Source organism: Schistocerca serialis, chromosome 2 (assembly GCF_023864345.2).
Source record: "Schistocerca serialis cubense isolate TAMUIC-IGC-003099 chromosome 2, iqSchSeri2.2, whole genome shotgun sequence".
Lineage (NCBI taxonomy): Eukaryota > Metazoa > Arthropoda > Insecta > Orthoptera > Acrididae > Schistocerca > Schistocerca serialis.
The window spans coordinates 645,198,691-645,211,511 of record NC_064639.1 but is presented as its reverse complement, the minus strand read 5'-3'; the positions used below and the strand labels follow the sequence as shown (position 1 = coordinate 645,211,511).

The 12,821-nt window shown below is 43.8% G+C and overlaps 1 long non-coding RNA gene across 1 annotated transcript in view; it reads left to right on the top strand.

The window, feature by feature from the left end:
* The window catches only part of LOC126457719 (uncharacterized), an 877,017-nt gene that overhangs the window by 141,731 nt on the left and 722,465 nt on the right, over positions 1–12,821 (top strand). The window contains exon 2 of the long non-coding RNA XR_007585514.1: positions 2,246–2,285. This is a non-coding gene — a long non-coding RNA (uncharacterized LOC126457719). The remainder of the gene's footprint in view (positions 1–2,245; positions 2,286–12,821) is intronic.

The following is a 12,821-nucleotide window of genomic DNA, read 5'->3' as shown; positions in this document are numbered from 1 at the left end:
CAGTATCGGTGATGACGGATCAAGGCGAGGCGTTGAGCCTTGTGTTGTGCAGTCATCATGGGTACGAATGGGCCTTCGCCTCCGAAAGCCCATATCGTAGACGTTTACTTGAATGATTCGAACGCTGAGACTTCTTGGTAGACCAGCATTGAAATCTGCAGCAGTCTGCGGAAGGCTTGCACTTCTGTCATGTTGAACGTTTCTCTTCAGTCGTCGTTGGTCTCGTTCTTGCAGGATTTTTTTCCGGTCGCAGCCACGTCTGAGATTTGATGTTTTACCGGATTGCTGATATTCACGGTACACCCGTGAAATGGTCGTGCAGCAACCCCCCCCCCCCCCCCCCCCCTTTCTCCGCTACCTTGGAGGTGCTGTGTCCAATCGCTCATGCGCCGACTCAAACGCAATTAAATCTTGATAACCTGCCATGGTAGCAGCAGGAACGGTTCTAACAACGGCGCCAGACACTTGTTGTCTTATGTAGGCGTTACTGACCGCAGCGACATATTCTGCTTGTTTACTTATCTCTGTATTTGAATATGCGTTTTATGTCATTTCCTTTGGTGCTTCAGTGTATGATTGCAACAAACGTGATGCCACGTGGTAGTAAATCCGTTCATTGTTCGAGGTCGAAAACGCTATCTCGACGCTTGAACAATGAACGGTTGAGCACCCCTGTTCATAGATGATGCTCTTTACTGCGGGCTTCACTGATGGCACGTGCAAAGCTTTCAGAATCTGGAACGGCAGAAGTATCACATTGCTACGGGTACGTGAGTGACGTTGCTCTTGTCCTTAGTGACAAACCGTTCGCTTTCCGTCGAGCAGTACTTCAACGTGTTCTCCAGTGATCTTGTCTATGAGCAAGACACTTATGTGGTGACCAGTCTTGCAGCTTAAATTGTTGAGTGGATGGAGCACCATTGAATATAACACATTATCACACTTGGCAGCCTCCAACTTCAGCTGAATACAGAAACACTATGAACTGAGTGTAAATTTTATACAAAATTTTTACCAATGTGTGATAAATAATGCGTCCTGGCTTGAACTGATGATACGTTTAGAAGGCGGAAGGACATTAAGAGTGCTGTGATAATAAGGGGACCTTGAACATGTTATGAATGTTTTTGCAGGATTATTGACACTCAAACCAACTAGTACGACCTGAAAGAACATAGCATTCTCTCTTATAGAGAGAATACTTAGAGTGAGGCTGTGAGATACAACATTGTGCTGTCTAATACCTGTCTTCCATAAATATGAATCACAGTTGTCACTCAGAGCATATTCAAGATAAGCAGGAATTCTACAAGTTCACAGAAACATAGACCAACATTACACTTGCTGTAAAATACATCCAAACAAATTAAAACTATTCCTGCCGATGGCAACTTGTTTGAGTAACGATTCAGTCAAAGGCTGAATGTCTCCTCCCATCAAATATCGATATAAACAATAAGTGATCACATGGGTACAGCAGCTCGTGGTCGTGCGGTAGCGTTCTCGCTTTCCACGTCCGGGTTCTCGGGTTCGATTCCCGGCGGGGTCAGGGATGTTCTCTGCCTCGTGAAACTGGGTGTTGTGTGATGTCCTTAGGTTAGTTAGGTTTAATTAGTTCTAAGATCTAGGGGACTGATGACAATAGATGTTAAGTCCCATAGTGCTCAGAGCCAGAGCCACATGGGTACAGCCCAGAAAGGACGTAATAATGCATAAATTAAAATCGCACAGTACTCACAAATCGCGTGTGACTTTTTCTTTATTTTGACTCGTTTCACTCGACCAACGCGAATATCTCCGGAAAGCAGGAGAAATCTGTGAATGTAGTCAGATGCTGAGGGAAATTAGAATTTTAGTGTAGGAAACGACAGACTATTTTTTAACTTAGAGTGAGCGGAAAACTATGTAAGAAAGGTGGAATATGAAGAATTCATGTGATAATTTCACCAGTTCAGTACTTTTACTTACGAAAACAGATTTCATAAACTACACAACTAATTACACACAGTAGTTTTAAATAACTTAGTATGTGTTTGCACTGTATGTGACGAATTGCTCATTGTATCGATATTTTAATGATTTGATGGCGACTGCTCGAAAAATCGATACCGATCGTCACTTTTATTTGTACTATCAAGACAAACAAAGTTTATGGGCATATTAATTACATTTCAAATAATTTAACTTTATTTGTCTGCTTGGAATCCTAATACTTCGATCCTAATACGTTTTCCTATGCTTTCAGGTGGAAATCGGTCGCAGACTCCGGTAGCTCAACTGCAGCGGTGAGTGTTTTTCATTTCTAACGCAAGACACTGAAGTTGCTGTCCTGGAAACATTTTACTTATTATGTATAATTGATGAATTGGTGATGAACTAACCTAAAATCATACGACTTACTCTGCTATTAGCAAACAGTGCAGCAACAAGGTATTGAGCGTGAAAGCGCAAATTCACTAAGTTTTTAACTATCTTTTTGTGTTATCACGACATAGCTAAGAGTGTGTCACAGATATTGTAAGAGAGTTGATGTAGTAATCAGTAAAATAGTTATTTTTCATTGCGGAGAGATCTTTTTATGCAATTTAAATCAGCACCAATCGCTACCTTCCCTAACGAATGCTGAAAATCTTGCTGACTGGCACGGAAAAAAGGAGAAATGACTGTCTCGATAAAATAAGCGAAATCAGAGCTCGCGCGGGAAGCTCTAGGTGTTCAGTTTTCCTACATACTATTCGATATTGGAGCGGTAGCGAAATAGTCCGAAAGTGATTCTATGAACTCCCTATCAAAGAAATAAACGTGAATTGCAGAGTAATCGTGTAGATGTAGATGTAGGCCGAGACGTGAGGTGTTACCTGTATATGAGTGTTGAAGTTGAAGCTCAAGGGTAGAAGGAAACACGCGTTTTCGTAGTTCCGGACTGCTGAGCTGCAGCCTGCAGATTCTCGCCATATCCGCCTCATCAGATGAGCCCCCACTGCTGATCGAACGGCGACCGCTGCAGAAATTACGGCCGAAGTGGCGACGTGAATCTAAACTAGGGTCACGATGAATCGGCAGTTTGCTGGAAGCTCCTCTCCGGGCAAGGTTGGAGTCCTTTTCAAACCTCACCACTGTACAAGTTGCCTCTCATGGTGTAGCGGCGCATGCAACAGGAGGAAGGAGTTAAGCGAAGTTATATTTAATGATGAGAACAAATGCTGATAGAACAATCTCACAAGAAGTAGCAAATTACAGGCGTATGTCATCCAGCGTGATGTATGACGAATTCTGGGCGTTATGGTGAAGAAAAAAGTAATCAGAAAGACTACCATCTGGTTTTTACTGATCACACATTCCACACGGAATACCTATACATCACAAGCAACACTGACGTTTGCGCGAAAAATAAGTCTCTGTATAAGAATGGTGCCAACCCATGCACTTAGAATCGATTCTGAGCTACAGTTTTCTAGTTTGGCTACTTTGCATCATCTGCCATTAGCCCACTAACTTTGCACGGAAACCATCAGAACTTTCGTACTTGACGTGCGGGACGTGTGTCGGATGACGTAATATGTTCTTAAGCCTTCGCGGAACATTCGCCCTTGGGAATTTCATCATTGAACTTAACCGTGACGCACAACACACTGTAGATGACCGATATTTTTGGGATCTTCTCTGTCTGATCTATCATTCCATCCTTAACTGTGAACCACAGTAACAAACAGTACTCATTAGTCAATCGGAGAGGCTTATGTGGGTTACCCCATTGGTAAGTGGATTACATTTCCCTAAGATTTTTCAAATAAATCTCTTTCTGTTATCCTTATTTTTCTATAGTTTTATGTTGTACTTTCACTTGTACTCATCCTAAATAACTAACGATTCGATTCTTTAGTAAATGACTAAATCAGCAGTTGATCGATCCTGAGCAGGTTATATTTCTCTACAATTTGTGGGCAGTACTGCTCATTAACTACATCTGTGAATAGCCCCATAAGGTTACAACGTTATCCACCAGACATTTAGTATATCTCAGAACTTGGGAGCCACGCTGGAAGGAATAAAAAAATTGTAAGGTTTCACGTTTTTCCATCAGAGCGCAGCAGTTAGGAGAGAGTCACGAAGTCAGCTTCTAATAAGAAAACTTTTGTTGCACTCTATGCAACTCCCATCAGTTTCTATACAAAGATCAATGACGCTTCAGAGTGAGAGGATTCATAATAGTTCACAATGTCCATTGTCGGGGAGCACATGGTACGATGGCAGGATGCGTCTACAAAGAGAAATCACTTGGTACGTCGGCGGTGGACAGGAAACGGTAAAAGGCGTGTCGATGAAGACTACAGAGTAGAACACAGAAGAATACATTCAGAATATTATCTAGCCAGTTGTGCTGCCTTCAAGGATATGACTGTCTCCTGCGCTAACACAGCAGAAAAATGCCCCATACTCAAAATTAGTTCGTCACACGAGACGTATACAACATGTTTATACAACATGTTTGCTCTCTACGCGGATCAGAATTGTTACCAGACTTCACCCATGTTCTTATTATGCTGTAATAGTGGTGCAACCTGAGGGTGTTACCTGCAACATCTGTCGAGCAGTTCTTGCAACGGGAACGATAAGAGCGTGACAGGAAGAAACTTTTTTTTCCGAACGATCTCCGAGCAACAACGCTGCCTGAATCCGAGCGATATGTGGCGATGTGCGATGATGTGGAGCAAACGACAACAGTTATCTCATATATTGCTGCACAGAGTAACTTGGAGATGTATGCTGGCTGACTCATATTAACGAATCTATATAAAGGTTACCAGCCTCGCTTTCACACACAAGGCAGGGTTAAAATAGTCACCAATCAGCTGCCTTTAGAATTATGACTACTTTCACAATTTTTGCACCATGTACACTGCTCCCAGATACCTTCTACCCAAATCCGCCAAAAATAAAACCGGATAAAAGTTCAAAGTCAGTAGGCAAAAAGGCCTAATCAAAACAGCACCACACTTCAAGTATCTCGTGAAAAAGTGTAATTTATTGGCTTCAATTAAATTTCTCACAGATCGTTTCGTGAACTTAACACCACCAACGCACTAGCTGCTTCACTCTAGAATATAATTCAGGGACTTTGCCTACTGGACGTTCGCACATTCAATACACAGCGAAATTCGCCACGAAAATGGGGAATCACAGGAACAAGAATCAGTGCCCACGGAATGGAAAGCATCTATGATTTTTTATAATCAGTACTGGGAGATATAACTTTCTTGTCAATGAATGACCTTACTCCTGACTTCAGGTATTGAAATTTCCTTGGACATTAATAAATGGCTCCTAGTTAGTAGGTTTCTCTCTAGTATAACGCAAAGTTATGACAACCACTTAAAAGAGGTTGGTAGTGTTTAATTATTGGGAATTAGCTGAGAGAAGCATATCACAGAAGCAAATCTTTATTTGCAATGCGGACGTTGTCGGGCATAGACGATACAAAAATACACTACTGGCCATTAAAATTGCTACACAAAGAAGAAATGCAGATGATAAATGGGTATTCATTGGATGAATATATTATACTAGAACTGACAAGTGATTACATTTTCACGCAATTTGGGTGCATAGATCCTGAGAAATCAGTACCCAGAACAACCACCTCTGGACGGAATAACGGCCTTGATACGCCTGGGTATTGAGTCAATCAGAGCTTTGATGGCGTGTACAGGTACAGCTGCCCATGCATCTTCATCACGATACCACAGTTTATCAAGAGTAGTGACTGGCGTATTGTGACGAGCCAGTTGCTCGGCCACCATTGACCAGACGTTTTCAATTGGTGAGTGATCTGGAGAATTTGCTGGCCAGGGCAGCAGTCGAACATTTTCTGTCTCCAGAAAGGCCCGTACAGGACCTGCAACATGCGGTCGTGCATTATCCTGCTGAAATGTAGGGTTCCGCAGGGATCGAATGAAGGGTATAGCCACGGCTCGTAACACATCTGAAATGGCACCCCATACCATAAGGTCGGGTGATACTCCAGTGTGACGATGACGAATACACGCTTCCAATGTGCGTTCATCGCAATGTCGCCAAACAAGGATACGACCATCATAATGCTGTAAACACAACCCGGATTCATCCAAAAAAATGACGTTTTGCCATTCATGCACCCAGATTCGTCGTTGAGTACACCATCGCAGGCGCTCCTGTCTGACGCAGCGTTAAGGGTAACCGCAGCCATGGTCTCCGAGCTGATAGTCCATGTTGCTGCAAACGTCGTCGAACTGTTCGTGCCGATGGTTGTTGTCTTGCAAACGTCCCCCTCTGTTGACTCAGGTATCGAGAAGTGGCTGCACGATCCGTTATATCCATGCGGATAAGATGCCTGTCATCTCGACTGCTAGTGATACGAAGCCGTTGGGATCCAGCACGGCGTTCCGTATTACCCTCCTGAACCTCCCTATTCCATATTCTGCTAACAGGCATTGGATCTCGACCAACGCGAGCAGCAATGTAGCGATACGATAAACCGCAATCGAGATAGGCTACAATCCGACCTTTATCAAAGTCGGAAACGTGATGTTACGCATTTCTCCTCCTTACACGAGGCATCACAACAGCGTTTCACCAGCCAACGCCGGTCAACAGCTGTTTGCGTATAAGAAATCGGTTGGAAACTTTCTTCATGTCAGCACGTTGTAGGTGTCACCACCGGCGCCAACCTTGTGTGAATGTTCTGGAAAGCTAATCATTTGCATATCACAGCATCTTCTTCCTGTCGGTTAAATTTAACGTCTGTAGAACGCCATCTTCATGGTGTAGCAATTTTAAGGGCCAGTAGTGTAGAAAAGCTATCATCCATCTCTTATTTTAATTCCATGATTTTAGAAGGTGTCCACTTCGTTCTAAAACAGTTTTCCTGCTATTACTGATTCTTACACAAATTTGATTGTTCTTGTCACACTTTTTGCGAGAAGCCATAAACTTAGCGAAACTGCTTTGAATTTTGTTATTAGTACACAAAACTTTATTGCACTGGTGTTCAACCCTTAAGGACGGAAGTAACTTTCTCATGATGCGTCACTGGAAGCAACATAGCTCGATGAAACTTCGACCATACATAGAAATAATTGCTAAAGCAGAGTACAGAAGTCAGCTGAAAACAATACGCAAAGAGAGAAACAGAGACATCACTTGAATTCAAGACGTACTGTATGTGACCAGAGGTGGGAACACATAACGCACCCAGAAACATTGTCGAACACAATCGTTTTGGTGGTCCAGGTGTTATGTTGTGGGCATACTGACCTCCAGATCTTTGACCGTGGTACACTCACTGGCCAACTTCATTATGACATATTGTGCTTTTTCAATGGTGCATCAGGCACTGATTTCATTTTTATGGACGACAATGCGAAACTGCATCGAACAAAGCAGGTGAAAGAGCCCTTGGAATGTGAGGATATTCGCTGAACGTACTGACCTGCTCGTTCCCTTAAGAAAGTGTGGGACGCCTTGGTATTGCGACAATCCAATACTTCTCTGCCACACTGGCGGTGGGATGGACCGCTCTTTCACAAGAACTCCTTACCAGTCTTGTGGCCAACATGAGAGGAAGTTGCACAGCAACCACTGCCGTTCCTGGTGATCACTAGCCCTATGAAAAACAATGTTTCACCTTTTTTGATGTACAGGTGACCATCGTAGATCGCGGTGAGTGTGGTGTGACTTTTTTTCAGTAAAAGTACCATTATTTTACGCCTCATTGTGTATTTCATTCAGTTCGGCCATACCTTATGCACGTTTTCTATTTATGGTTCAAATTTCATCAAGCTGTGTCACATGCAGGGACGCATCATGTGAAAGTAAGTTCCATTCTTACATTTTGCACATTGGTGGATGTCAGTGACCCTTTCAGTGTCATATGGACTTGCCTTTTTTTCTTTTTTTTTTTTGTGGTATATCATCAATCAACGCTAAAATTTTCCTTGTTCAAAAAGATGTAACACGAATTATTTGTACACTTATACGGATTTGGTGGTCTGTTCTTTCGGAGTATTTTCGGTGACGTCCGAAAGAACAGACACCATATCCATATAAGTATATATAGTTCTGGCAATGACCTCCTTCTTCTGTGCGGATGCACACATATTACCCGAACTCTTACGGGATTTGGTAAGAATGTCTTCCACGTGTAATGAGTGTGTTGGGTAGGTGCAAAAATGGTTCAAATGGCTCTGAGTACTATGGGACTCAACTGCTGAGGTCATTATTCCCCTAGAACTTAGAACTAATTAAACCTAACTAACCTAAGGACATCACAAACATCCATGCCCGAGGTAGGATTCGAACCTGCGACCGTAGCGGTCTTGCGGTTCCAGACTGCAGCGCCTTTAACCGCACGGCCACTTCGGCCGGCGGGTAGGTGCACTAATGCAGTGTGTGGATATACACGGTGAGAATGTGGGTATCGCGTGAGGCGTGCGCGAGATAGTCCCTGCAGTCGCACTATCCTCTGTGCCTTCGGTGGCTCAGATGGAGAGAGCGTCTGCCATGTAAACAGGAAATCCCGGGTTCGAATCCCGGTCGGGGTACACATTTTCACCTGTCCCCGTTGATATATATCAACGCCCGTCAGCAGCTGAAGGTATTAATATATAATTATAATTCTGAATTATTTCTGGATCGTCTCTACAGGGTTATGCAGAGGCCTTTTGAAAGAATTGGCAGTAGGTGTGAGCGTTGCAACTTGGAGTATTTTTCAGACTTCAGATTCTAGCCGGACATGTAACAGAAAAGCTTGTCAAAGAATTTATGGATCTATTCCTGACATCAAATTTTATGAGAAGTTCATATGAACATCAGTCGGAAAATCCTTTTTTAGGGAAGTATGAAAGGAATTGTTACTCATGGCAGGAAAATGATAAACTCACGAAACATATTTTCATTTATTTAAATTGCTCTTAGTGACGCTCTCGTGCTCCCATGCACGCCGTGAGCCTGTATTCCATACATCGCTGTATCTGAATGAAAACTGTTGATGTGTTCCGTGCTTGACGAAATTAATTTTTGTTACGCTCCTTCAGAACAGAGACATTGGGTATGTGAGTTGGATGCACCTAGAATTTTAAGTCTTCGAATGAAAAAGTTCTTTGAACTCCAATCTGGCGATTGGGGCGCCATGCAATGGATACGTTTAGATCAAGCCACGTTTTGGGAAACTGTTTTTCAGATACTTGCAAATTTTTCGTATAAATTGAAGTGAAACTCCATCGTACATGAGCCATATTCGTTGAATAACGTGTAGTGGTACATCAAGTAAATGAATCAACTCATCTCCGAGAAACTGCAGCTATGTATATCCAGTAAGACATCGCGGAAAGACGTAGGGGTCAGTTCGATCATCATCGAATTCTTTGCCCCATATTTTTGAGGCTAAATATCTGTTGGTGTCTGCCTCGTCGCACTTCATAATTCCAGACGTGGTTGTTACGATAATGGTAGATGTCATCACGTGAAAAGTAAGCTTCATTGTTAAATGAGGTATGTGCTAGAAGCTGCAAAAATGTAGAAAGCTCCCCCAACATAAGCTGACAGAATTATTCTTGACTGTAAGTCTGCCTATTTAATTCTTGTAAGCGTTGAAGGTGATACACGTAAAGATTATTTTCACGCAGAATGATCCTGCTCGTCAAATGATTAACATCCTCCTTTCTCGCAGTTCTCCTTGTGATAGTTCACAGAGCTTCAGCCACAGTGCGAACAACCTGTTCCTCACCGTCAGCTTGTCTCTCGCAGGCGTTCGTGATGTTGTAGAAACGCACACGCACAAGGTAACTGCGTCCCAGGCTAACGTTCAGCAAGAAGTTGACGTGCTGCGATTGCGTTTCCATCTGCTAGGCCGTACATAACGTGGTTCTCCATTAATTCAGACAATGATTATATCGTTATGATGTGTTCTGGCTGAACTTACCGTACAACAGATCAAACAATAATGAGACAAAGCTAAACAAATGCCGTGACAAAATGTAAACAAAAAATTGAGTAAAAGCCCACATTTCAGTGACTTTACGCAATCAAGAGACACTACAGGGATTTCCTTGAATGTGACGGAAATCGGTAAATGTATGTCCATGTACAGAGAAACAGACGACTACGATTTCAAAAAACCGGAATGACTTTTTCAGGAGAAAGAGCTTCTGCCCATAATGCTCCCAACGTTCTCAATAGGAAATAGGCCCGGTGGGACCTAAATGGCCAAGGCAGTATTTGGCAAACACGAAGACGAGCAGTAGAAACCCTCGTCGTATGTGGGAGGGCGTTACCTTTCTGAAATGTAAGCCCAGGAAGACTTGCCGTGAAGGGCAACAAAACGTGGCTTAGAATATCGTTGACTTACGGTTGTGCTGTATAGGTGCCGCGGATGACAACCAACGGAGTCCTGCTATGTACAGAAATGGTACCCCAGGTTGTCTGGATTAATGGCCGGCGACAGTCAGATTGGAAGCCCCCCACTTTCCAGGACATCTCCAGACAAACGTTCGGCCTGGAATCTCACTGACTGGGGTATAATTGTCTTCAGCGAAAAGTCCCGCTTGGACCTGAGTCCTGACTACCAGCGGAGACGTGTCTGGAGGTTTCCCAGATAGCAGTGGGCTACCAACCCGACAGTCGCCCGCTATACGCCCGGACAACCGGTAGTGATGACCTGGGATACCACTTGTTTTCGAAGCTGGACCCCTTCAGTTGTCATCGGCGGCACTGTAACAGCACAGCGGTATGTCAACGATATTGCAAGCCCCGTTTTTCTGCCCTTCGTGGCAATCCTTCCTGGGCTTACATTTCAGCAAGATAATGCCTGTCCACACACAGCGAGAGTTTCCTCTGCTTCTCTTCGAGCTTGTCAAACACAACCTTGGCCAGCAACTTCACTGGATACCTCCCCAACTGAGAACGTTTGGATCATTGTGAGCACGACCAACCAACTCTGAATTTTGACCATCTAAGGCGCCAGTTGGAAAGAATTTTGCACGTGTTTCCTCAGGAGGACATCCAAAAACACTATCAATCAGTGCCAAGCTGAATAGCTGCTAGCATTAGAGCCAGAAGTGGACCACTGCGTTATTGACCTATTCAGTGTAGCTGTTTCTCTTGAATAAATCATTGCATTTTTATGAAATTGTAATCATTTGTCTGTTTGTACATGTACATAACATCTACTAACCTCCGTCCCATTCGGATAATTCCGTCATAGTGCAGTATTTGTCCTAGATTGTGTTTGATTAAATCTTTCTCAATATACGTATGTGAAGTGGTTTGCCATAACTCTGTCAGCCTACAGGGAATCCACCAGTATGATGTGTAAATTTATGTTGGACGTTTGGAACCGCGCGACCGCTACGGTCGCAGGTTCGAATCCTGCCTAGGGCATGGATGTGTGTGATGTCCTTTTGTTAGTTAGGTTTAAGTAGTTGTAAGTTCTAGGGGACTAATGACCACAGATATTAAGTCCCATAGTGCTCAGAATCATTTTTTTCATGTTGGACGATTGCTTGAGTATGATCACTTGGTGTAAATACTCGTATAAGAGTAGCTGCTTGCATGCAAATTGTCAAAGGGAGCTCGAAGTAGTTGTGTGAAAACGAAATTTATATATGCATTTGTTGTGAACATGGCATACCCCCTCAGAGATTACAATGCTCCCATAGTGAGAAGACCTGGTATAGCATGTGGACTACTTGCTGATGGTCAGGGCCTAAATTTCCGGCAAACAAAGAGTAGCGTCGGTTCGCCGTTCTGATAAAAAGGGGAACAGGGCCTCTTTACTGGCGTGCGTGCCGAGTAGAGGGCGGGCAGAATGGGAGTGAGTGCAGGGGTCCCGCAGGTAATAATGCGGCTAATAGGGTTGCGACCCGGCGGAATCGGGGCGCGGCTAGCTCAGTTCTCCGTGAAAGCCGGCGCACGCCGCATTACCTGATGGCCAAAGTGGTATGGATCGCCGGGCCAGCCCCGTGGATCAGCCATCGGGCGGACTGCTCCATTCCAGCCCCGTGTACACAGACGTACGCATTAATCCCCGGTGCAGCGTCAATTGCGCGAAATGCTCGGCGCAATTGCCGTTTTGTACTCTGACGTGGGGTGTTACCGTGGCAGGAGCACATTAACATTCCTGCCTCTCAGCATCAAACCTGCAGCGTTCCGGGCATGATGCGTTGCTCTCATAGCCACTGGCACTCAATGCAGTCGTGCCAGTGCGGCAAGAGTAATTATACTGCGAGAGGTGCACTGAAATTATATGTCGGAGACAACGGCAGTTTGCATTTGGTGGTCTTAGATCAACAACATCTACGATAAAATCTGGTTTGTCATCGATCTAGGAAAACACATTTCTCCCGAGTAACTAACACGGGTCCAGTGAAAGGTAGGAAAACTGGGAGCTGGTACTGAAAAAGTTATACTAAGAAAAAATTATGCCTCAGGAACAACTTATTTTACTCATGAAGGCCACTCCTAAGAAAAATGGCTTCTGTGGCAACGTCTGTTCGTAACTCTATAGACGGCTAACGTTTTCACCCACATCCTTGGCGCTTCTTAGCTGAAAGATGTCAAAAGCGCTGCCAAGTGTCACGGATTTCCTTAAGTTGACTCGACTGTAGGAGTACCTTAGTAGTAAAGAATACATACATTAAATCTCGATGTGGCATTTTTTCACTAATCTCAGTGTTTATGACGTCATATCTCGTAGACTATGTTCCATACAATGATATACGTGTGTAGGTGCATCCAGCGGCATACGTGGATACTGTCTGCAAAATGTGTTGCGAATATTGTTAGTA